This window comes from Gadus morhua, chromosome 19 (assembly GCF_902167405.1).
Source record: "Gadus morhua chromosome 19, gadMor3.0, whole genome shotgun sequence".
Taxonomy (NCBI): Eukaryota; Metazoa; Chordata; class Actinopteri; order Gadiformes; family Gadidae; genus Gadus; species Gadus morhua.
This window is the reverse complement of record NC_044066.1, coordinates 16,475,024-16,501,523: the sequence shown is the minus strand read 5'-3', so window position 1 is coordinate 16,501,523 and position 26,500 is coordinate 16,475,024. Positions and strand designations below refer to the sequence as shown.

General features: G+C 47.4%; 1 protein-coding gene across 3 annotated transcripts in view; it reads right to left on the bottom strand.

Moving 5' to 3' along the window:
- syt1a (synaptotagmin Ia) overlaps positions 1-26,500 on the bottom strand; it is a 164,629-nt gene that overhangs the window by 47,017 nt on the left and 91,112 nt on the right. The gene's annotated exons all lie outside the window — the stretch shown is intronic.

The window sequence follows — 26,500 nt, the reverse complement described above, 5'->3', positions numbered from 1 at the left end:
TATTTATCAAAAATATATAATTTCTGTAAGAAAAGAAAACAAAGGATATATACTGAAATTATGAAACATAAGACAATTTTATTCCAAAACTAGATGCACAATGAGAATGAGTTTTAGTAATACGATACAAGATAAAGACGTTGATATAATCTAGAGCCAAAAAGCAAAGGCTTGAGGGAAATGTAGTCCACACTCAGCGCTCTTGATCCGTCACAGTGATTGAGTCACCGCAGAACAGCGTACATCTGCCTGCTTAAGTAGTGCGTGATTCAGAATGGCAAACATCTTTCATATTAATACACTGCCTCACTTAACTTTCTAACAACCCTACCCCCTGCCATCGCAAGCTTGCTATCTGAATGAAAGTGCATGCGTACTAAAAACTTCAAAGATAAGCACGCTGTTTTTCTTTTTCGATAATATTTATTCATGTTCATTTGTGTGTGTGTGTGTGTGTGTGTGTGTGTGTGTGTGTGTGTGTGTGTGTGTGTGTGTGTGTGTGTGTGTGTGTGTGTGTGTGTGTGTGTGTGTGTACTGGTCGCTTTCTATCAGAGTCAACAAGATTGTGTAAAAAAATAAATGGGTGCACACGATTGGTTCAAACAGCAGGTCGGGTGAGTGTGATTGGTTAAGATAAGCTCACTGCTAGTTATGTTTGTATCAAATGACCGCACACATTCATCCCTACAGCCCAATGTGTGTGAATTCGTAATAGTGTTAACACCCCCGCAGTTTTAGGGATAACATGGAGCGTTGACTCAAAACGTTTGAAACAGCGCCGCAAAAATAGAATCCAAGGAAACAATTTGATCGGAACAAGCCTGACCCAAACCGAAAACTGTACTTTGGTCTTCTGTCTCGCTGGCCAAGCAGAAGAAACTGTAGCAATTACCCCCACGGAGAGAAACTATTTATTGTCCCTTCGGTGCTGTGCAGGTTGTAATTTGGGTCGGTCGCCATGGCAATTCTTCGGTTTGATGGAGTGAGAGGGGTTGTTGTTTTAGGTTCTTCGCGACACGGCGAGAAGCTAAACGGTGCTGATTGAGGTGCGGTATTTTCCTGCACCGTTTTAGAAGCGCCATTCCAATTCGGGATGACGGGACCCCTGTTTAAAGACCTTTTTGTGATCTGTGATTGAATAACAGTCATGAGCGACCTTGAAGGACTGGACCAAAACACGGCCATGAGGACTGAAACCAAAAGGAGTTTGGTTGAGACTCTGTGCTGAAAGTCCCTTTCTTAAAGAGTGTGTTGATGTCGACAGTGGAGAATACAAAGGAGCAAAAGAGAATATTTGCGACTTAGCACATCAGTTGCAAACCAACCATCTGGTGTACTGGGTTTGGATGATTCAAATAAGTCAATGAAAAAAGCTGCCAGGATATCAGAAACCATGGCAACTTTTGGACGCCATGCATAGGTACACAAGGGGCATCTATTACCTGAATTAATGAAGTCTCGTAACTCAAGACACTTAGTGGCTAGCAAACCATAAAAACTGAGTTCATACAAAACAAGCAAATGTGGTCCCACTTATTTGAAATAGTGATGACGGTTCGGGTAACACATAGCACGTCAAACATTAATATAAGAAATACAATCCACCATTTCTGAAACATGCCACTTTACCGAGAAACATGCTCCGACAGGACCATCACACAATGGAAATCATTGTCTGTTCTGACAAACGAGGATTGGCCGACAGACTGGCAGTCACTTGATTGAGGTGGCGCCCGTGTAGCATGCATACATATATAATCTTCTTCACCGTCACAGGAACAAGCGCTCACACCTTGCGGCTGTGTTTTTAACACTTCATTAACACCCCAACGACTGATTCGTCTCTCACTAAAGAGGCATAAGGCATAAAATACTCTGCACACTAGGTGGCTATAAAGACACTGCGGTATGGGCAGGGACTAGGGCGTTCCACCTCTAGTGCAGGTTTTCCTTTTCGCCAGAGTGCCCGGAGAAAGGAAAAATGAATCAAGAAGGGCGGTTTCGGTTTACTTTTTTGAGACAGCAGCCCGTAACAGCACCCAAAACAGTGTTTAGCAAGGCAAAGGTAAATCTTAAGATGAACACATTAATTAGTATTCAACAGGTTTGACGCCACCTACTGTTCCATGTGAGGATAATCAATGAACAGAATAGTAAATCTCAAACCAAGGCAAGGTCAAAAACACATCCTGAAACCTTGGAAGGGTGTGAGTCACGGAGAGAGATAATGACCTCCCATGACTACGTTTCCTTAAAGTTGTAGGCGGGAGTTTCCTGCTGTAAGCCGTTTACTTTACTTAACCTTCAAACCCTTTCAAACGCTCTTCTGCTCCTGCTTTCCCCCTCTCTCCCTTGACTGCCCTCGCATCATACCTACACGAGCTTCCATGACTCAGCCCCCTTTGAAGGCATGTGAGGGGACATCTTCCATGCTACCTGTTAGTGGGCGGAAGGCGTCACAGCAGGGGGTCTGGTCTCGCCAGGACGGGGGGACGTCATTAGGAATGGAGCTCACTTTCCCCGACGCGACTCGAGAGCACCGTTGACCTTTCTCATTTTCTCCCCCCCCCCCCCCAAGGGCTCATTGCTATGCGATCGTATCTCCGACGCAACACAGGAAAATCACCATCTGCCCTTTTGGCTATTATGACCCACTTTCAAGAGGACTCCAGATAATATATTCGGTGGCTTATATTTACTGATTCACACGATGTCCTGCACAAATCTCTCTCGATGACTCTCTCCCACATCCCCCCCCCCCCCCCCCCCCACCCGCTCTTCCCCATCCCCTCTCACGCTGTCAATATGGCTGCTTTGCTATTCTTAAGCGCTGATTATGGTCCCACGTTCCCGCAACGCAATGACCACGCAGACACAAATCTTTATGGTTCTGCAATCGGGTTTTAGTTAGCCGACCAATCACAGCCCTTGCTGCTGCGTCGCAAGGAAGTATAACGTCGGCGGAAGGTTAACATTTTTGGGAGGCGCACGGCAGGCCCTTGCGGTGGACGCAAGGAGGGTCTGCGAGGACGTAAGGGGCCGCAACCCCCTTGCGTTGCGAGAACGTAGGGCCATAATCAGCCCTTTAGTCACAAGTATTTCTCACGGCCTTGCTTTGTTTTCATGCCTCACCTCATGGTCGGTGATTATTGATTGAACTTTTTATTTGACTCAATCTCTGAGCAGTTACTGAATCCCCCAAAAATTATTCTATCTTCTTCAATTCAATGTACCACTTTGTGTGGAACAGGGTCAGGCAGTAAACGACAACAGCATTCAAAAAGCATGGCTTGAAAACAATCCAAGTTTCAAAGTAGTATGTGAGACCTTAAGCAGCGCATAAGATAGTTTCATTTTTCAGTACCAGACAGTGTTTAACAGCAAAAGAAAGTGTGATTTAAAAAAGTTAAACAGATTCCAAAATACTGCTGTAGCAGGTCCAGTTTTAGTGTTAGCTGCCGATACACGCTAACTGTGTGTCTGACAGTACACTACATCAACATAAAGAAGGCGTGGCAAGACTGAAACCTGCTTCAGCGAGGCTCTCTTTGAGACCCAGTAGCAAAAGTAAACAGTCAAGAAGAAGCTGCAAGATGCAACTTTTGTCTCCCCCCTGTCAACGGAGCGTCCCAGAGGAGGGGTGCCCACACAGGTGTAAAGCCCCAACCCAATTACAGCCCTGCCAGATGGCCCCAGCAGGCGCCCCAAACAGGCTGGCCCACGCCCCGATCCACATCAACACCACTCTCTCTCTCCCTGGACCTCCCTCTCTCTCTCGGGCGCTCTCACTCTCTCTGCATCTGTTTCCTGCTCCATTTCACTCTCCCTCCCTCCCTCTCTCTCTCTCTCTCTCTCTCTCTCCCTCTCCCTCTCCCTCTCCCTCTCCCTCTCTCCCTCCGTCTCTCTCTCTCTCTCTCTCTCTCTCTCTCTCTCTCTCTCTCTCTCTCTCCCCCTCTCCCTCTCTCCCTCTCTCTCTCTCTCTCTCTCTCTCTCTCTCTCTCCCTCTCTCTCTCTCTCTCTCTGGGTCATTCTCTCTTTCCCTCTCTATCTAACTAGGTCAGCTCCCCAGCATCCACCCGTCCTTCCCCTTCGCTCCGGCTCTCGCTATCCCTCCTCAACTTCCTGTTGACGCTCCCTGGATTCTCTCCATCAAATTGCTTTCTTCTCAGCCCAAAGCAGCCACCACACACACACACACACACACACACACACACACACACACACACACACACACACACACACACACACACACACACACACACACACACACACACACACACACACACACAAAGAAAGCTACTAAACCAGAAACTAATTAATTAAAAAAAAGAAATTAAAAAACGGGAGAGGATATGACTTCATGATGAACTCCAGGCTCAGAACTTCTCCAGTAGAACCGCTCTCTGGATAGAACCCAGGTACGGCACCGGCTTTTCTCCTGCAACTCCCGTAGGTCCGGCCGCTTTGGCAGGCGTCGGCCGGCCGTCGTGTCGGCTGCCGTGGCGGCCCGTGCGGTGCGGCGGCAGTGAGGAGGTCGGACGAGTGCCAGCCCGGTCCAGCCAGCGCGGCCCATCGCCTCACTCCCCTCGGCCCGAGGAGAAAGGGCCGGGCTGGGCCAAGGTTGGTGTACGACTGCTGCCCACCTCATCACAATACCAACTGTGTCACTTCGAGGCCGAGTGGCACCTGCCAGCCAGAGAGGACGGACCCTGGAGAGGAGTATGGATGTCCGTCTTGCTTTTCCCCCAGTCTTTGTCGTTGTGCGCCTCAGAGAACTAGCGACGCCCGGCCCAATCAGCTATCGTTAGAGCCATTAAATTCCGGAATACAAGCGTTAATTAGCGCGGGAATGACTCTGCCGTTTGGTGTATGTCAGGTTACTTTGGGCTAACTGGGAACACGGCGTGTTTGCAGTGTGATGTGTTTCGTGGCACAACAACGCGTGAGTCAACGAGGAGCTAACGTGATTTATTATGCCACCGGCGGCCGAATGGGTTTCAGATGCTTGTGCTAACGGGACGATCTGTCCAATCAGCGCGGGATTTGTTGCCAAAATAACCGATCCCAGCCCATCACTGCGCCTCCTTTTGGGATAAACTATTATAAAACGACAAATACAAAGGAAAAGCGAACAAATGGCTGATGTTTGTCTCTTAGGCGTCTATAACAATGAGAAATTAATTTAAAAAATGATATATTTTGGTGGATATTAGACTGAAATGGCTCACATTGGAGCCCAAATTGACTGACATCAAAGGAGCAAGCATCTCCTCCAAAAGGTTATTGTTTGTTTCAGTGCAGGAAATGAAGAGGGGGTAAACAGCCCCACTAAGGGAACACACATCATGATCAGTAATTAAGGACACGCCAACACGTCATGGGTTTGCGTCTTTGTCTCTCTGTGTCTTTGTGTGTACACAGTAGCAGGTCTGACATTGATTTCTTTTGAGGAACTGTCTTCTGAAAGCAGGGTATTTTTGAGCTCTGTTTGTATGCAGAGAGACAGGCAAACAAACACAAAGAGAGGAAGAGAAGAAAGAGTGAAGGGGAGATAGATCCTGGAGCTGGGATCGGGGATCGATAAGAGTCTGGGTGGATGGCCGAGGGGGTCCGACCGAACAGACAGGCCTTAATCAGTGGCCCCTCCCCACCCGTCTTACGGAAATAAATGACCGGGCTTGAAGTGCAGCGCGTTCAAACTTCATTTTTCTAGTTTTTCTCCGCCGTCGAAGGTTGAAATGCTAATCGAGTGGTTTTGAAATCATTCCGACATCACGCTCACTTCCACTCAGACGCTATCAAGTGTTGGTTGTTTTTTTTCTGTTTTAACTGATGGGGTAATTACAGTTTAGAGAAGTGCATGCCTTATTCTCCCATGATGGAGACACAAATAAAGTGAAAACCAAAGTGTGTAGCCACGAAGCACTGACAAAATAATTACAATAAATGTCACCGTAGATACAAATAATATCAAACCAAATTAAAACTCATCCAGTTTAAATAAGCGCAATTCCACTTACGAAAGCCAACACACATATTAATGCATTCATGACTCAGATTCGCACATTTTAACGTGAATCAAAAAAGTATCTCCTCGTCGCGAGACAAACAATAGCCCTCCTGTCACGTGATGGCATTCATTATGACTCATACATCACGTTGACTATGACTCTTTGAAGAATATGTACACGTGCTTGGGCATGGCCATAGTGCTGCTGGCCAATTCCACTTTCCCCGCGCTGTGCCTGGAGCCAAAGCCTCGAGTCAGAGTGTTCCGCACAGCGGGCAACGATGCAGTGTGAGCGGTGACTTCTAAACACACACTCCACTGGGCTGGAGGGGGAGGAGGTGGAGGGGGGATGGGGTGGGGGGGCGGAGGTAGAGGGGGAGAGGGTTGTGGAGGAGGAGGAATGGAGGTGGAGGCGGAAGGGGTTATGGAGGTGGAGAGGGAGGTGGAGGAGGGGGTTGTGAAGGTGGAGGGTTGGAGGAGGAGGAGGCGGAGGAGGGGGTTGTGGAGGTGGAGGGTTGGAGGTGGAGGAGGCGGAGGAGGGGGTTGTGGAGGTGGAGGGCGAGGTGGAGGTGGAGGCTGCCAGTCAAGCTCTCGGCGACCGGGCCCCTATTTGATACGCCTCCACTGTTACATGACATCCTGTTCACGCATGGATGGAGCGCATACACACCTGACCGCTACCCACACACACACAGACCCACACACACACACACACAAATGCAAGACACACACGCTGGCACACACACAGATGCACAGACACAAACACAGACACACAAACACATATTCACAAATATGCAAAACGCACAAACACACACATCCGTACGTTTAATCCTATTTCCACGGTGGCATCGGCAGGTCCCTCGGTAGTACAATACGCAGAGAAAATGGCTCCCAGGTAAGCTACCTGCAGTTAGGGCCCGATAAGGAGGGGTCGCAGAAAATACGAGGGCCCCCCCGACTACTCACACACACACACACACACACACACACACACACACACACACACACACACACACACACACACACACACACACACACACACACACACACACACACACACACACACACACACACACACACACACAAATACACACCTCTTTCCCACACAGCCAATCTCTGGGGGGTAATGGAAGTGTGTGTGGGGCTGGAGGTGGGGGGGTAAAAGTTATTAACCCGGGTTTTGCAGGAAAAGGCCAGGACAGCTCCATTAAGCTGACACATACAAAGAACCCTCCCTATTTTCAATTACTACTTCTTCCAGGGAACTCAGAGAGAGAGAGAGAGAGAGAGAGAGAGAGAGAGAGAGAGAGAGAGAGAGAGAGAGAGAGAGAGAGAGAGAGAGAGAGAGAGATGAAAGGTGGAGTGAGGGAGGAGAGAAGAGGGGGAGTGAGGAGGGAGAGGGATGAAGAGATAGGGGGAGACGGAATGAGAAAAAGAGAGGGAGGGAGAGAGGAGAGACAGGGGGACATGATGGAGAGAGGGAGAGGGGGAGAGAGAGAGAGAGCGAGAGAGCGAGGGATGTGGGCTGGGGGGGAATGGCGGAAGAGATGGAGAGGGTGAGAGAACGAGCGAGAGAACGACAGAGAGAGAACGAGCGAGAGAGAGAACGAGCGAGAGTGGAATGGGGCAATGTCCATACACGCCCCCGCACACACACACACACACACAAGCACACACACACACACACACACACACACACACACACACACACACACACACACACACACACACACACACCCCTCTATCCCAACCCTAGTACCACCAAAATAAGCCCCTTCCCGACACCAACATCTACAAGAGTCTGCTGGAGGCTGGAGTCCAACTGCTCAATGCTTTTATATTTAGACATTTTGAAGCCTCTATCATCCAAGGTCATGAGGAGAAGGTAGGGGTTAGGAAGTCTTGCTGAGGATTGCCTACAGCAAGGCTGCGGTTGGAGACAGGATCGAACCTAGTAACTTTAGACTCAGGCGTCTAAGCGGCTATTATACTGCCCCTCTTAGATTATGAATTTAATCATATCCGTTGCTTTTTAATAAATTATAAGAAAAAAAAAGCATATATATATAGATGTATATATACACACCGATGAGGAGGGAACCAATGAGTTGTCTAAAAGTAATCCGTTGGAAGCACACGCTCTCTTTTCAGCTTTCCGGAGAAAACTTTTTCAGTTAGCTCCATCTGTTTCCGTCTCATCTTCCCTCCTAGTGAAGTTCAGAACGTGGGCTGTGCAATTTGGTATTTGGCAGTAAAAACCAATTAACAGGTATCTGTTCCACCAAAATAGAAAGAAAAAAAATGAAGAGAATTTATCTGAGAACAATGCTGCAATGTAAAATGTCTTGCCGTAGAAGTCGGATAATTGCTGGTTTGCTGCGTTACTCATATTTTGAGATGTTCTGATGACATAAGTTATTTTAGGACACTTCTTGACAGCAAAGTATTTTATTTAATAGAGCATGATGATGGGAAGACTAATGCAGCAATTTACCGACCAACTTCAATGCGACTATGGGTATACCTGATTATTATAGGTAGACTTTTACATGGTGGGAAGAAACACAAAGGAAAGGTGAGGGGAGTGACCATCGGGGAGAGATTAGGATCAGCCACGGCTGATTAATTTGCACCAGGGGTGAAAACTGACACATCTGCAAGGATGCATGACTGCTAAAGGAATCTGCACAACAAAGTGAGGAGATTGGCATGCCTCACTATCAGACTATGTTGCTACACTTTTGAATTGGAACGCTAGCTAACAATCACCTTTTTAATTGGAGAGGGGAAGGAAGCTATCTCTAGTTGAAAGGACCATTTTAACATACACCTTTAAGTTGATTAGTAACAATACAAACAAGGTAAAATAATGTGTATATCATTTTATATCATCATTAGGATACATTTTGTTGCCGTGCTATGTTCATGACAGGTTTGTAAAAACGATTGCTGGGATTTTTCCGTTGTTGGCTTTCATTAATTGCTCCTGCCCACTGCAGCACTCCATCACAGGAGTGTGTATGCTACCTGCTAGCCGCCTGACTTCCCTCCATTATCCATTACCGCCCCCTTACTTCCTAATAGGGGGGCAGGATAGTAAGGATGCATAGCTCCTAACTATCGTTGATTCTGGGGATCTGCGTCCATAACCAGTTCTTGGAAACAATTATTGTCCCCCCCATCCCCAACAACATTGACTCCTTGCCTAGCCACATAAGGCCAGACTGAAGGCAGAGAGAGAAGGTGTAACCAGAATAAACCTACAAGGGGATGTGCTATGATATACTCTCCTAATGCCCAGGCCTGCAGTCTATCTTCAGCTGTCCTTGAACTTGAACCCCCTTACCGGCTTATTAACGACATCTAGAATCAAGAGACCTCTTGAAGCACACCTGCCAAACCCCACATCAGAGGAGCCGGTCTGTGTGTTTCGGTGCGCGGTCACGCCGTTGAGCGCACACATCGCCTGACCACACAGGGTGAACCGCTCTGTGCCTTATCTGATCCAATGTGTCTCCCTGTAAGTCCCTCGGACAAATTGAAACAGTGAAAACGAGCCACTTCTACTGCCAAGTGCTTCAGAGGAGCCGTTCACATTTAGCACCTTTGCCCAGCGTTCGCTGTTCGTAGGACTCGTAAAATACATTTGTTTGCCCTGAGGCACCAGGCAGCAGCCCTGTTAGGGTTGTACTCTCCTGTAAAATACTCTCCTTTTTCGAACGAAAAGGAGAGTATTTTTCAGGATTTGCTGGAACCGGACTAAAAAAATAACATGAATTCTAAACGTTGATATGTCCCCTTATGTTTGTCAGGTTTAGCACAAATTATTCCTGAATTGATGCACATATTCAGTAAATAACATGAAAGCTTTATTTTCAAAAACAAAAACAGCCACAGTATTTATTTGTTGTTGTATTTGTTGTTTCTGTTTGTGGTTTACTTCATATAACGAGTACCGAACATAGGGTTGGAACACAGACCCAGTAGGAGGGACACATGAAAAAGCCCATATTTACCTACAATATGATAATAATAATCATAATAATAATCATCATTATAGTAATGTAAGGTAATAAGTCACTTAATGAGCATTAAATATTAATCAAAATTATGTTAACTGGGTTGTTTTGAAGTGAAATCTAATGATTTTAGTTATTATAGCTGCAGTTATTCTTGCTCTGTGATTTAATAACACCGCTCATAATGAATGCAATCAGACGGACAGAATTGCATCCGTCCTCGTGTTTAGCCGGGCTTAAGACACGGTCCAATAGCCAGACCAATGGCCAAACTCATCTGGGCGTGTAGGCGGTATAAAGTGTAAAGACACCTATCACCAACACAGTTGTTTGAGGTGACATCCGCACACGTTTGCGTAGCCTTCAGTTGTAAAAAGAAACAGATAATAATCAGATTTGACAATTAATTAAACGTGTTCTCATCACTCTATAGCTTACTACAGGATGCAGCCATTCCCTGCCCCGAAGGGTTTCAAACCCTAACACCCCCCGACCAACCCTCTCTTCGTCCCACAGCACCCAACACACAAACACAGCCCTCTCCAGCCACACAATCACCCAATTTTCCACTTGGGTGCGGCTGACTCTGGGCAGAGGATCGCTCCGCGCTTGTGGCCCCTGGCGACCAGTGTCTCTCTCGCTGGGCCGAGAGGTGTTAGAAATTGATGAGAGTGGGTGCTGTGGCTGCGAACCAGCCCGGGGCCAACCGACAAAGCGCCGTCGTGTCAGTGGCTACGTCGATTCCCCCGCTTATTCGACGTCGGGCAGGCTCAGTGTTGGCCTGCCGCTCAGAGGTCCGGGCAAGGAGGAGGAAAGGTAGCTATTTTCGCCGTGGGATCAGAGTTCACGGCGTCGAGGTTCTAGCTGCCACTGGGAACTCTAACCCCTGAGCAAGATGCCCTTATACCCCCCAAATGCTCCTTAACGACATGCACTGTATCTAGAGAAGAGTGTCCGCTGAATGACTTAATACATGAATAAAGATTGCCATGGTTTGTATGATCCCTGAATCCCCTCCAACATGGATGCACCTGTATTGAAATGTAAGTTAGTTAGAATGTAAGTCTGTATGGGAGAGGAATGCCACCACAACAGCAGTAGTACAGTGCAGTCCTCAAACAACCCTGGCTTCCAATAATCCGTCTTCTGTTGACTGTTCGTTGTCCACATCTGCTGCAATCGCCCCTGCTAACCTATAGCTGTGTGTTCCTCCGATACCTCTTAGTATAGCCGCCCACTCTCCATAACTACCGCCCACCCACGGGTGCTTAAACAACTTCCTGTCACCTGACATCTGCCCTCAATTCAGTTGATGATGATGGCGATGTCTAATGCCCGCAGTGCGATTAAAAGCAGTATGGCACAGAGAAAGAGATGGACTAAATGTGACAATGCCCTTGGTTGTTTTATACGTTGTAGTTCGTCCAAGTTATTGGAAATCCCACCGATTTACTGACAAGCCATCTTGTGAGATAAGATTGCAAGGCTGGTAGTGAAGTGAGCTGAGGGAAATCTTTAAAAAAGCAGATGCTTTTGTTCTCTAATCAAGATGCCCTTGAACAAGGGCTTCAAGTCAATTATCGGACGCAGTCTTGTCCTTTGTAAAACGATCAGCGAAGGATCGGAGCTGAAGCGTTCATGAAAGGGAGGCAAAGTGACCAAGAAAGTCGAAGAAACGGCGAGATCGAGATCGGGGAGATATGCCATCCTCCATTTGATCGTTTATCGCGGCTCTCGTGTGGATCAAGACGCCCTTACCTTTCCTCCCGTCACCGATTTCAACGACGTTACACCGTCTTTCGGAGGTTGGTCGATGCATGTCCTCAACCGACACACAAGTTTCAACCTCCGAACAAACGTAAACTAAAACGAGATTTCCGTTCCCCCCCACTCAACCCCCAATCCCGATCAAACCAGCTCGGAAGAGCCTGGATGTGCAGATTGTCATCATCTGCCTTCCCGCTATCACCGCAGCTTGGTCCAGCATGAAATTGAGGCTACGATTGCTCTTGAATAATACAGTCAACAGAGAACGGTGGCCATTGAACGTGGGGCTGGGGCTGGAGATGGGGGGGGGGGGGGGGGGGGGGGTGGTGGTGGGGGGTCGGTATTGAGATGAGGGAGGAAAAAAGAGCCAGAGATAGGTATCGCTGAAGGTAAACGGCTGTAAGAAGTGGGGACACCGCGGGCCAATGGCACTGCCTGGCTTGATGCCTGCCATTTCTTTTGTAAGGGCTTGTGCAATTCGACTGTCAAATCGCACAAGCCCTGATGGGGGGCTTGTGCGGACAGCCTGAAGCGGTAGATGTGCCATCCTCGCTCTCCTCCTCCCCGTCCATTTGGCAGTATGCTGGTGTAACATAAATGTTGATACACAGATCTAGATTTATATACATTTCCTTCTTTCACCTCTCTCCCCAGATCTCTATACAGTTCTGCCCTTGCGGATGTGGGCGTGTCGGTAAGTCAGAAATGCTCCACTTGTAACTGATGACAGTTTATAATAATTATGCAGGGTTACAGGTGGCTGGTATTGATAGCAAATACACGAGAATAATTGTGTGTCACTGTTCTTCTCGGTGTACATTTCGTCCTAGCCTGGTATACTTGTCTGGTGTCACTGATCCATGGTTCCCAAGTCATATAACAGCGTTCTGGCCTGAGCACAAAGGAATAATCAATGACACATGTAACGGAAACACAGCCCCAATCCATGAGGCTTTAGTCGCGTTTGATTGGCTTGTCACCCGGCCAATCAAACACCTCTGTACGGACAGCGTGAGACATCTGCCAGATCTGCCACCACTCAGGCCTTATGGATCGGAGTCGCGACCGCGGCACGGCCGAGACGACGTGAGAGGTGTCGTCAGGCGTCTGCTGTCATCGGCACCGCCGTGCCCGGTGCCCATGACAACCGCCAGCCAACCGCCATCATCCCACCATCATCCCGCCTGGCGACACGTTTTGGCGGCGGCCTCCGATGTGCCTCACCGTCAGTGTGTGACGAAAACCGAGCCAAGTTACGCTTGAGTCATCTTTGAACACGTTTGGGAATGAGAATCCAAAAGACGGTTAGACGGTTGGAGACGGGATAATTAGTGTTATGTCTTGAGTGTGTGTGTGTCTGTGTGTGATTATGAGCGTTTAGCCATCGTTTGGAAATGATCGTTAACTAAGCTGATTCACAGCGTGCCGGTGCAGCATGCTGAACACAGGTTGTTAAGGAACGGGTTTAGCCGCTTTCTTCAAGGGCATGGGCGGTAGGATTGGCCGGTGTCCCCGTAGCACGATGTACCGTGATATTCAGAAACACTGAAGGCATGATAATCAGCACCGTCAACAAAACAGTCCTCTCTCTATCAAACAATTTTCCTCTATTTTCTTCTTATGAATAATTGTTTTATTATGTGGATATGTATTTCGGCTTTTTGAAAAAAAAAAGAGAAGGAGGTATTGGCCGTTGCATTGTTGTCGAGACGAACGATTAGCGGATGGCCCTGATGACCGCCCGCCTGGAACGTCTCGACGCGAAAACTGAAGGGGACATTTATAGCAGCGCACTGCTGCTGTGGTGGCTCACCTCTCTATAGAGCCATCGTCTGGTCAATATTCTTACACAAGAGGCAAATAACACAACACCCTACCCTAAGCAATAATCTAACTAAAACCCCATTCAACCAGATACCTTTCAAAATGTACACAATTGTACACAACAAGCTGTTCAGATGTTTATGCCGCTTGCTCTACAACAGAAAAAAGCAGGTAAATAAACTGTCTCCGGTGTGGGTGTAACACAAATAAACTGTAAATAATACAGGTTACATTTTTCTTTCCAGATGTGTACATTAGTGGAAACTATCACGGACGTTTTAAGATCTATCTATTCACAGGGTTGAGTGTTCAGAGAAGAACTCTTAAGTATGGACGCCGGTAGAGCCATCACCTGGGGAAATCTGCTTCTGAGAGCCAATTAGCCACTTTCACTTTCACAGGGCCCATGTTCTCTGGACACTGACTGGGCGAAAACATTCGCTGATGTCAGTCCCTGGCAGCAGAACACCTTAAAAAATGAGAGCAGATCCATTTTCGGTGAACTTCCATAACAGCCAGCGAGGCAGTGGGAGCGATGAAAAGTATTGAAGTCAAGGCTTGACATTCCTTGAATTCTCAAGTATCTTTATCTGTCAGAAGATCTTTAGGTAGTCGTCTAACATAAAGAGGTGCAAGTATCACGCATCTAAAAGGTCGAAAGGACTGTGGAATCAAATCCGAAATCAGTATCCATTGTGTCCTGAAAAAGACTGGGCGAGTTCAGCAAACAAAGATTGGATCGGTTATTTCTTACATCACCCACAATGCATTGCCAGGTGCAGAAGACTTGGTGAGCAGTGGAAGCTGGAGGAAGCTGGATACATTTTCTAAGCCACTAATATTTATCTTTCGGTATAGATACAGTATCTCTACCTTAGCGTGTGTGTGTCTAGGTGTGCCTCTGTGTGTGTGTGTGTGTGTGTGTGTGTGTGTGTGTGTGTGTGTGTGTGTGTGTGTGTGTGTGTGTGTGTGTGTGTGTGTTTGCGTGTGTCTGTGTGTGTGTGTGTGATAAGCAGAGACAGAGAGAGAGAGAGAGAGAGAGTGAGCATCTGTAAACAGAAGAGGGGCGTCTGTGTGTGTGCGCGCCTGTTTTTGTGTGAGCGTGAGTGCAGCCACTGGCCACGCTCTCCCTCGGATCAGCGCGTGTGCCTCGTGGCACGGGGGGTGTGCACCACCAGAGGGACCCGTCTGCTGTGAGTTCCTCTGGTGGCCCCGGACCCCTGCTGAGCCAAGCCTGTGATCTTGGAACCAGCCAGCGGCCTGGAGAGCAAGCCCCACAAGAACAACGCCAGGCAGGGCGGAGGAGGAGGAGGAGGAGGAGGAAGAGAGAGAGAGAGAGAGAGAGAGAGAGAGAGAGAGAGAGAGAGAGAGAGAGAGAGAGAGAGAGAGAGAGAGAGAGAGAGAGAGAGAGAGAGAGAGAGAGAGAGAGAGAGAGAGAGAGAGAGAGAGAGCGAGAGAGAGAGCGAGAGAGAGAGAGCGAGCTGGGGGGGGGTTGAGGCGGGATTCAGCCAAACAATGTTGCCTCCCTCTTCCGGACCCCCCCCTCCATCGTACCTCACACACACTATTTGTTCTCTTTGTGTCCATCGAGTAGAAGGCCAATCGGACCAATGGAGAGCCGGCCAACCGACCAACCGGCCAACCGACCACCAAACTGCCCTATTTAAAACCTTGAATGGACACAGTGACAGACTCAAAATGCTTCAACGGTAATCATATATTGGCTGGTGTGCGGGGAGGGGGATACGGGTGGTGGGGGGGTGGGGTGGGCTGGGGGGTTCATTATGTGGCCATGGCCTAAATGCACGTAATTACGCCGGATTATCCGAGTTGTACAATGGGCCGCGGCTGGGAAGACTGTTAGCAGCAGGCTCCGTCATTAGCGACGGGCTGCGTTCGGTTGAGGGGGAGGTTAGTGGATTCTTGAGCTCAAGGGTCTCTTTGCTCCGTGACTGATATTAACGAGTGTAACCTCCAAAATGATGTATTTTCCGCGGACGAGGGCTTTCGAATACAGGTGGAACTAGGCCTTCATCAGCAGGCATGGGAGTAGTTCATCGACCCATGCTTCGTTGTTGCCAATTTGGATTTGCGTATTAAGCTAATTCAAGGGGCTATCTTTAAGCTAGTCAAGCGTCCATTAGGAACGCAAGGGCACTGAGAGCATGCTCTTCTTCGTTATTTTCATTAAATCTCTACAAAGAATGCCGTCACATTATTTCCACGTAATTATCCCTTTTGGTGGTGGAGGGAAATATCAATTTAATCCTCGACTTTAATTTCAATGGGTTTTTGAAGAAGAACGGGAACACAATGTCAGGTGATTAGGTTAAAGTGGAAATGTAGAATTGCTACTGATTGTACAACGGACGTCTACTACAATCTGATTATAAAGATGGATCATACCCGATCATCATGCCCTTGGAATTTCTGCTATTATTCTATCAAAGGGCATTTGGTAAATGATATAATTTTATAAGCAGCCCTCCCAGTTCCCCTACCCCCTTTGTGTGTATGCTCGTGAGTGTCTATGTGTGTGTGTGTGTGTGTGTGTGTGTATGTGTTTGCGTGTCTGTGTGTGTTTGTCAATGTGTGTCTGTCTGTGTGCATGTATTTGTCTCTGTGTGTTTGTCTGAGTGTGTGTGTACGTGTGCGTGCGTGTATTTGTCTGTGCGTGTTTATGTGTGTTTATGTGGGTGGGTGCGTGCGTGCGTGTGTGTGTCTGTGTGCGTGTGTGAATGCTTGCGCACGTGTGTATGTCTATGTGCGCGTGTGCGTGCGCATGTTGCAGCTCACTGAAGCAACACCGGAGACGCGCCACAATAGCTAATCAACAGCCTTCATCTCAGCGCACACCAAATGTCACACAAGGGCTCTGATTTGCTTTCCCTCCATCGTCTGCGCCTAAGTGGACGAGGTGAACGAGCGGGGCTAAGTGTCACCCAGGGAGAGATTAGGAGAGAGCAAACGTCTTCCCCTCTTTTGAGGCACGTCACCTGCAGACAAAAGACTTTCAATTGACGCAGAGTGAGCCGGAGACTACGAAACCGACGGAAACCGACCGGAGAACCATGGAAGCCGTGAGGGCTGTCGCAAGCCGAGGGAGCGTCGTGATTCCGTCACGATAGTCAAGAGGGAGAGATTGAAGAGGAGCAACGACCTAGTGGGACTAGGACGTTTCTCCTCTTCCTTCTCTCTCTAGATCATCGTTGAGCACAGAGAAGGAGAGACAAGCCAGAGAGCTGGTCTCCTCTTGATGGGGAATATAAAAAAATAAAGTGAGGCGCCGCACTGGATAAGCACTTATTTTGGCAGGGCTGTTCAGAATAAATACGCAATTAAGTGGTAGAAGTATTTCAAGCACTTAAACGGATCCGTCACACTTTAACAACTGCCTGACAGTGTTGTCCTGACCGGATCGACACCAGAACAAAGCAGAGAGTCGGTGGGTCAGAACGATTTTTTATGTAAACACTGTGTTCTGCTATTGATTCTCGTCCCTCTTTCCCCCGCGCACCCCTAACCTCTCGTGCTTGCAACACTTTGCCACAATCACGGGGTGCCAATCTCTAAACTATTGCAGCGGGTTCAATTAAACGATTCATGATCAGGGTAGAGATGATAAGCGAGAACCTCCAAAAAGGTTGCAAACTGAACCAAACAATATGGAGAGGTTGAATAAAAAGAGAGCCACAGCCAGGGCACTCGCTTCTTTGCTCGGCGCCACTGCCAGCTATACCACCCAACCGTTGATTTATGGCCGTCATTACAAAGCACGGAGGCGAGCTGAACATCTCATTACACAAGATGTATTGTTTATGCCCGGTAAAGAGGGGTTTGCCCGCATTATTGGTAATGAATCAAAGCGCTCCCGATGCGTGAACTAGTGGGTCATTCCGTTGACGGTTTACCAATAAAACCTTCCTCGCCAGAGAGCTGAAATGCCCACCATGGCCCTGGAGAAACCGCACCATCAACGGACGGCGCAACAGAAGCCAAACATCCCAAAGTGTTCTGGGGAGGATGAGAGGTACCACGGCGGTCTTGCGGTGGCGCTTGCAGTGACATTCACTCGATGGCCAGGTTTGATCCGGGCGTGTTGTCTGCGGCCCATCTGCGGGCCGATAAGCACTGAGATGGCAAGCTGTCGGTAATCCTGTGTGTGGTGAGTGGGTGCGTTTGACGGAGCATGGGCTGTTCTTAGGGCCTTGCTCGTGTGTGCCAGTGAAACTTGGAGTGCAAGTGGGACCTTTGGAACGCACAGCAACAAGTGCCGCGCATCTCTTTCATCGTGTTTGGATGAATGGAAAATGGTTAGAGAGGCACATACAAACAGAAACATGGAAAACGTGTAAACACAGAGAGAGAGAATAATGTGAGTACCACGGTGTCCTCGGTTGAAATGGTTGTGTTTGAGATGGGGGCATTGAAGCGGGTTGTTTTGGACGTGGATTAAATGGGTCCGATTCAAGTTGAGGAACAAACAAAAAACCAACCAACAAGACTCAAGGTCATCCGGAGGACCATGTATTCCAATTTTCCTACCGGTAAAAGGAAATGTATTAAAGTCCTTCAGACCACTGTTGCTAGAAGCTCTATCCAACATCGAACACAACCTTCACATCTAACCGTATTTTCTTTATCAAGCAGATAAACAAAATATGGTTAAATGTCGGAAGTCCTTGTTCCTATGACATTCAAACCAATACAGGGGTCTTGGACAAAAAAAATCCAAACAATGTCCATTTTTCGGGCGACCACCTGACGGTGAGACACGGGTGTAGCAAAACATTTTGAGCACGCAAAGCCGCAATAATCATCCACGATCAAATTAAATAGTAAATGTATTCCACGAAGGCTTCTCATATGCTAGCAATATAAACATTATCCACCAGGACAGCTGCACAGTTTAAATATAGGTGAGAGTGAATCCTTCCTCTGTTCAGACTCGCCACCATTACAAGAGAGGTGCTCTATTCCCAAATAATAACAACCCCCACCTGAAGCTTAATTCCCATGATTGACAGGAATATGATTGGTCATTTATGCCTATCAATCATTCCATTAGGGTCTGCCATTATGAATCAGGCTTGATGCTTGGCGACCGCGCGCTAATGCACGTAGCGCTCGTTAGCCGCCGCTGCGGTCCTAGAGGGCACATCTGCCCCCCCCCCCAACCCAATCGATAAGCGGTGGCCTTTGGGGCGGCAGGGTCAATTTTAGCCGACTTCCCCTTTCGACGACTTCAGCTAATAACCCTGTTAATCAGCTCAATCACCGTGGCGATGGGTGGGAATGGAAATGGTTGCAAATTGGAGGTCTGTCCATGGCTAATGTTCGGGGGTTTCGTTTGTACAGTGCGGTTAAACAGTAGACCCATTGGCTAGGTAGCTTATCCTGTAATTATGCAGGAAGATCATTTCCCATGAGAGGACATTGTGTACCTGGTCTCTCTCTCTCTCTCTCTCTCTCTCTCTCTCTCTCTCTCTCTCTCTCTCTCTCTCTCTCTCTCTCTCTCTCTCTCTCTCTCTCTCTCTCTCTCTCTCTCTCTCTCTCTCTCTCTCTCTCTCTCTCTCTCTCTCTCTGCTATGACAACAGACAACATATGTATCCACACACTTACAAATACACATGCATTCAGAGACACACTCGCATACACACACCCTCAGAAATACATGTGTGCACACGGACATGCAGATGAGGACACACAGATTTGTTCAAACACACAAATGCGCACACTCAAACAGTCTCAGATAGACAAGCGCACACACATACACATGCAAGCACTCACAGATAAGAATACACAGGCACACAGACAAATACACACACGTGCACGCTCACACAGGCGCACGCACACAGGATACACCAGGGAACAAGCACTGCCTGACGGGCACAGCGCTGTGAGTACACAGTAAAAACTTCATTATGGTGAAACGAATGCGTCCTCAACAGCAAACTGCCCTCCGTCGCAGCCTGTCCTGCCATTACTGTCTGGACCGGGGCTGTAAAACACAGACACCTCTCCGCTCATAAACCTCTTCATGAACACTGATTAAAACCGTAACACAGATTTAGTCATTTAGCAGACGCTTTTATTATTCAAATAAACCTGTTGTGTTCGCTGGGGGAAAATCAAAAAAGGCAAACGGCAGAAAAACAGCACGAGTCCCCACTTAGTGGGATTCGGTTCTGTTTCCTTCAAGGCTCTCTGCCACGCTTGATGGGATCCTGCTCTGAGTGGCCCTGGCTGGTTAATAAGGTCATTTGTCTTGGGCGAGGGGAGAGGATCTATAGCTGTCTGAGCGCGGGGGCCCGGGATAAATGTTGAAAGACTGCAACTGCTCCGGCTAAGAGGAGAAGACCGGGAGGTACGATACGTCTGCTGCCTTTTCGATTTTTTTTGTGTTTGTTTGTGTGTTGGTTGATTCAATTCAAAATTAGACAAGGCTGTTGTAAATTCATATATACAAGGCTTTTCAGCTTAGGTTTCCTTTGTTAAATCTGGTGAATTCATAAATACAAACACGCACCGACTACAAAGAGGACAATGGTAGCTCCTAGGTTCTAATGGAAATGTGTATTTATGGTACGAGTCATCGATTATCAGACACTTCAGACGGATATAATTTCTTCAACCTGTTTGATATTCCCTGGCATTCTTTTTGAGAATCTCCCGCACGCTCCCATTCTATCACTGAGTGTGGGAAATCCATTTATCTTCTTCTTAGTCCGGCATAATCATCCACGAGCAAAGGAAAGAACCATAACGACATAATTCCACCTCAAAGAGGGTGGACCCCAAACAAACACGCTTCAAACCGAGCCAAACATCAATGCCTCCATCCTCTTTCAACATGATATTTTTGATACCAGTATTGTTATTCTGTTTGTGGCCTTGTGGCTAAAACTCTTCTGCACCAATACCCTGTTGTTATCCCAACGCTAACCGATAGCGTCGCTAATATCAGTGCCTTTATTTTGGAGCATGACTGACTCATCTTTAACTGGTGGATTTGAATCTGATATTTGTAGCAGGTTTGGTCAGAACAGCCCCAGCATGAGGTCTCGGGGCATGCTGTCTCTTGTTGTTAGACTTCAGAGTTAGGGTTAACCCTAACCCTCGTACCGACGGACGTGTCCCGCCTATCATCTCCATCGCTCGGTGAATGGGCAGGTTTTTTAGTTTTTTTTCTCCGTGTTTTGTTTTTTTCCACAGCATAGCAGGAATCCGATTATCATACAGGGATCATGGTCGTCATGGAAACCAAGGAACACGTGTGATGTGAAGGCTTCTCTCAGCCTCTCCCTCTCTCCCTCTCTCCCTCACAAACACTCTTGGAATTAGTGTGAAAATTTGACTCGCCTAAAATAGAGCCGCATCAAATTGCTCTGTTTCAGATCGGTGTGTAATCGAGGTACTGATGATATGTTGCTGATTCTATGCATTGTCTGGGAGGAAATCCAAAAACATATTAAAACAACAACCCGTATATTATAAGACCCAATGTCTTATATAATTGTCTTAATATAATTACTGTTGTTCAACTATTGTGTTCAGGTAAATGTGTTGAAACTATATGTTCAAAAATATGCTAGATTATTATCAACTGGATATTAGTGTTTATTGAACACAGCTTCCTCCCATGAAAGAATTGATTGACTACAATTAGGAAGGGTTTTCGTCTTACAGTGCCTGGAGAGAATTCTCTTTAATTCTCCATTCATCATTTGTGATATGGGGCATTTTCCTGCCCGTCTCCAAGCATACCAAGCGAAGAACTGTCTTATTTTACCCGCACATTTAATTAGCCGAAACTAGAAGCACACACACACACATATCATGCACACACGAACACGCACCATGTGCACACACACACACAATCATGCGCACACGAACACGCATCATGTGCACACACACACACACAAAGGTATAAATACACAATCAACAAACCATACACAATCAACAAACCAAACTAACATATTTTCTCAAGCCTACTCTCCTCACTTCTACCTGACGTGTGTGTGTGTGTGTGTGTGTGTGTGTGTGTGTGTGTGTGTGTGTGTGTGTGTGTGTGTGTGTGTGTGTGTGTGTGTGTGTCTGTGTGTGTGTGTGTGTGTGTGTGTGTGTGTGACCTGACCTACAACGACATGAATCTGCATCCAGTGTGAGCCGCTTTGGATAAAAGCGTCTGCTCGCTAAACGAAATGTCCAAAATGTTTGCTTGTTGTTGATCGCCCGGTGTCGGTGTTGTCTGCATACCCCATCTGCTTGCAAACCGGCGAATCTGTGGCCATAAGGACTATGACTATCAATATCACGCAATGAAAATGAATATTAATCAGGGAGGCTTTTGATGACTGTGGGGTGAAGGAACACGGCTGTAATCTAGACAGAGGAGAGGTTAGGCTGAGTCTGAGGCACCCTTCATCATCATCATCATCATCATCATCATCATCATCATCAACCTGGAGAAGGGGGGGGTGGGGGGGTGGGGAAGGAGTTGAGAGGGTGAGTGGAGATGGAAAAAGGAGATGGGGGAAGGAGGGGATCAAGGAGGGATGCGATTGAGCGAGATAGTGAAGGCAGGAGGTGGAGGAAGCATGAGGTGAGGTGGAGATGGAGAAGGCAGCAGGTGCTGGATGAGGTGTTGACTGCAGTAGTGAGGTGGAGGACGTGGGTGGCACGTCCTGCCACCCTGCTGGTCTCTCCAACCAGTCAGTCTCTCTCTCCCCCTCTCTCTCTCTCTCTCTCTCTCTCTCTCTCTCTCTCTCTCTCTGAGCTTCTTCTTTTACCTCAGACTTGTCAGCCAAAGACTATGTTTTGGTCTTTTTTCTGCTATCTTTCACTGTGGCCCAAAACTTAATTAAACCCATGATTCTGTCCAAATTTGTGAATGCTGCCGGCTATCTTGTTCATTAGCCGCTCCAAACTGGCGAAATTGAAATCCGTCTGCGGCAGAAAGATTATCCACCTCACAGCTTTTACTGGGCTTGGTCTGGACTGGTAACTGTCCACCTTGGAGGGAATAAAACTTATCGACCAATCACCTCTGCTCTTCTCTGTTGTGGTTCCTCAGACAACAAGAAATAAAAACAACCAAACCTGAACAGGTGGCAGCGGGAGTTTAGGGGGTCATGGGTCTGGCCTACCTCGCTAACATTGAGCCTGAGGGGAAGAAAGAGCCCCCCACATCCCCCTGACACCCCTGAATATAACAGCCACACAAACAATATTTCTGTGTGTGTGTGTGTGTGTGCACATGCTAATGTGTGTGTGTGTGTGTACATCTTCGTGTTTGTGTGTGTGTATGTGTGTGTGTGTGTGTGTGTACATCTTCGTGTTTGTGTGTGTCCGGATGCACTTAACAAATGGAAGATGGGGCTTTTGTGGTGGCAGTGAATCAGGGATGCAAGTCTAAAATAAAGCTTTGGGAACGCAACAGCAGTTAGGCACTGGTGAAAGACCTAGTTTCATAACACACACACGCATAAACACAAGAACACATACACACACACACACGGGACATGACGTACACTCTCTCACCCACACACACATACAGATACACGTGAAATGACGCACACTCGCACACACACACACACACACACACACACACACACACACACACACACACACACACACACTTGTGACGTACAAACGCTCTGAGGCAACATTTCCTAACTTGTGCCAGTCGAGATTACTGGAGCATGAAATGTTGGAGGAGGCACTGATTGATGGAGAGACGGTGGGAATGAGTTTGTGTGTGTTTGTGTGTTTTTGTGCATTTGTGTTTGTGTGTGTGGGGTTATGTATGTGTGTGTTGGGGGCTTATCAGAGAGTATAGGCAAGGGCATCCAGGGAGACAGAGTGAGAGAGGGAGAGAGAGACAGACAGAGACAGAGGGGTATCTGAAGGGCTTAAATAAATAGACTATAATTAAAGAAAGAAAGAAACATATGAAACAACAACGTCTTTAGGTTTCACCTTCTAAGTTATCTTGGGTATGTGAACGCCAACGCCGCCACCCCCCCCCCCCCCCCCATTGGTGATTGACGCTCCATTTTGTGTCCAATTACACATTCATGTAAATATTGACCCCCCTCACTTTGCCACATGACGGGGAATCAGTTGTTAGATTTGCTTTGCGTGTGTTTCCCAATGATTGCATTGCAGCGCAAAAGGCAGATCGTTTCCAGGGATTTTCAATTATTCGCACATCATTCACGTCGCTAAAAATGTCAATCATCGGCTCAGGTGACGCAAATTGGACGCATTGGACGCAAATATGAAAGCGACGCGAGAACACTAGACAATCGCACCTTGATACTCTGCAGCGTAAGCCCTGTTAAACGGCGAAATTGCTATAATAGCAATAATACTCATAAGAGCATGCAGAGCTGTCCGTCAACATAACAGTCTTGTATGCGCACAAACAACGAGTTATCGCTAACGAAGTCGGTCGTATTGAAACCACAGCAGGTGGGCGCGTAAGCGGACCTAGGGAAACAACAGCAGCCGCGTAATGGATTTGGACCGTGAGCGCACTGCACGGCGACAGCGGTACGCCGCCCAACAGTTGATTAGGCAACAGGCTGTGTTGGCGTTTCCATGTGCCGACTGCCGTTTTCATTACAGGAGTCTGTTGTGTAAATCAATCAATGGCGAAGTCGGCCGGCATTTAAACCCTGCTTGATTGATATCAGGGGGGGAAAGAGACGCTAAACGTGATTCCCAGAAAGGGTTTACAGTGGAAACGCTACTGTGTGCGTATCACGGGGGCGGCGGTGTGTTTGGGCGAAAGGTTCTGCGTTTGATCCTAGGTGGGAGATGTGTGCAAGGTAAAAGGTCGGAGGAGTCAACGGAAAGTAAATTGGGATGGATGTCATTCAGGAAGAGGTGGGAGTCGACTCCCACCTTTTTTCCTGAATGAAATCCATCCCAATTTACTTTCAGCTAAATGCTCAACGGTGGCATGTAGCTCCGGGTTAACTGGAAGGGGAAAGGTTGCTAGTTCGATCCCCGGCTCCTCCTAGCTGAATGTTGCAGTGCCCTTGAGCAAGACAACTCAACCTAACTGCTCCCAATGGGCTGGCCGTGGCCTTGCATGGTTGACACTGCCGTCGGTGTGTGAATGTGTGTATGAATGGGTGAATGTTAAATGTAAAAGCCCTTTGAGCTGCCACTGGTTTGAAATTTTTTTACCCTTTCCCATTTAAACCGGAAAGCTAAATGCTAAACCAGAAAGATAAAGGCCAAACCAGAAGCTAAATGCTAAACCGCAAACAAGACTAATCAATCTGAAAACAAATTGGAGGAGCGGTGAATCGGCCTGTCCTCAGGGGACAGCGTCACATGGTATTCCTCTGGGTTGGAAAATCGCGCTCCCGCTGCATTGTGGGTATATTTGTGAGTTGACGTCCCTACCTGGGGCTCCATTGCATCATGAGCCCATTGAGGATATCCATGCTGACAGTTATGGAACACAGAGAGAGAGAGAGAGAGAGAGAGAGAGAGAGAGAGAGAGAGAGAGAGAGAGAGAGAGAGAGAGAGAGCGGGAGAGAGAGAGAGAGAGAGAGAGAAGAGAGAGAGAGAGAGAGAGAGAGAGCGCGAGAGAGAGCGGGAGAGAGAGACAGGGAGAGAGAGAGAGAGAGCGGGAGAGAGAGAGAGAGAGAGCGGGAGAGAGAGACAGGGAGAGAGAGAGAGAGAGCGGGAGAGAGAGAGAGAGAGAGCGGGAGAGAGAGACAGGGAGAGAGAGAGAGAGCGGGAGAGAGAGACAGGGAGAGAGAGACAGGGAGAGAAAGAGGTAGAGAGACCGAGAGGGAGAAAGACAGGGAGAGAGACTGAGAGAGAGGGGGAGACGGGGAGAGAGAGAGAGCGAGAGAGAGATAGGGAGATCATGTTATTCCCTCTCTCAAACAAGACGTGTAATTCTCTGAAAGGTGTAACACAGTCTAATCGAATGGAAATGAGGAGCGGCGAGAAAACGGTGGAAGCGTGGGACTGTTTAACACAATGCTCAAATAATCTCCCATTCATTGGACTGATAGACTCGGTTTTAATTTTCCCAGACCGTATTTGAATTTCCATTTTTTTCACACTTTTCTTGCCCGGAACAATCCATTCTACTCGAACAAAACACGAGAAAAAAAAGAGTGAAAAAGTGAATCATGACGGCTCATCAGGTGGGGGAGACGAATGAATTATGCATGAATACTATCTGTCCCTGTGATAGCAATTGCTCTCTTTCGCTCCTGTTGCTGGTGTTTTTTTTTCCTCCCTCCTTCTGCTTTCTCTCCTCTCTCTTACCGTCTCATTCTCTTTCTGCTTCCCTTGTTCCTCCTCTCTTGCTTTATTTTTCTCTCTCTCTCTCTCTCTCTCTCTCTCTCTCTCTCTCTCTCTCTCCCTTAACCTCTCACTTTCCTTTGTACACAACCACACAATTATTTCCCCTCACATTCGTGGTGCGGCTCGAATCCATCTATTCAGTTTGGTTCGCATCACGATATTACTCACAAAGGGAAGAGAACTGATTCATTTTCATCTACACGTGTTTACATAGCACACAAACAGTGAGTTTGCTTCATAAACAAAGCTTTTTCTTTGTAAACTCCAAATTAAAACATGATCAGAAAGAACACATTATACATTCAATACATTGAACAGGAGGACCTTCACGACACAATAGTTCACGTACATGTATCAATATGAATAAAATGATACACAATACAAAAAAGATACCAGATAATTGCGTCAACCAAGACTTGAAATTGAAAAGATTACATTGATGTTAAATTCCTTCAGACATAAATATATGGATTCCATGTCACAATATGCAAGACAAATGGTTATTTTCAAAACATTATTGGGCTTTGACTGAAGAAT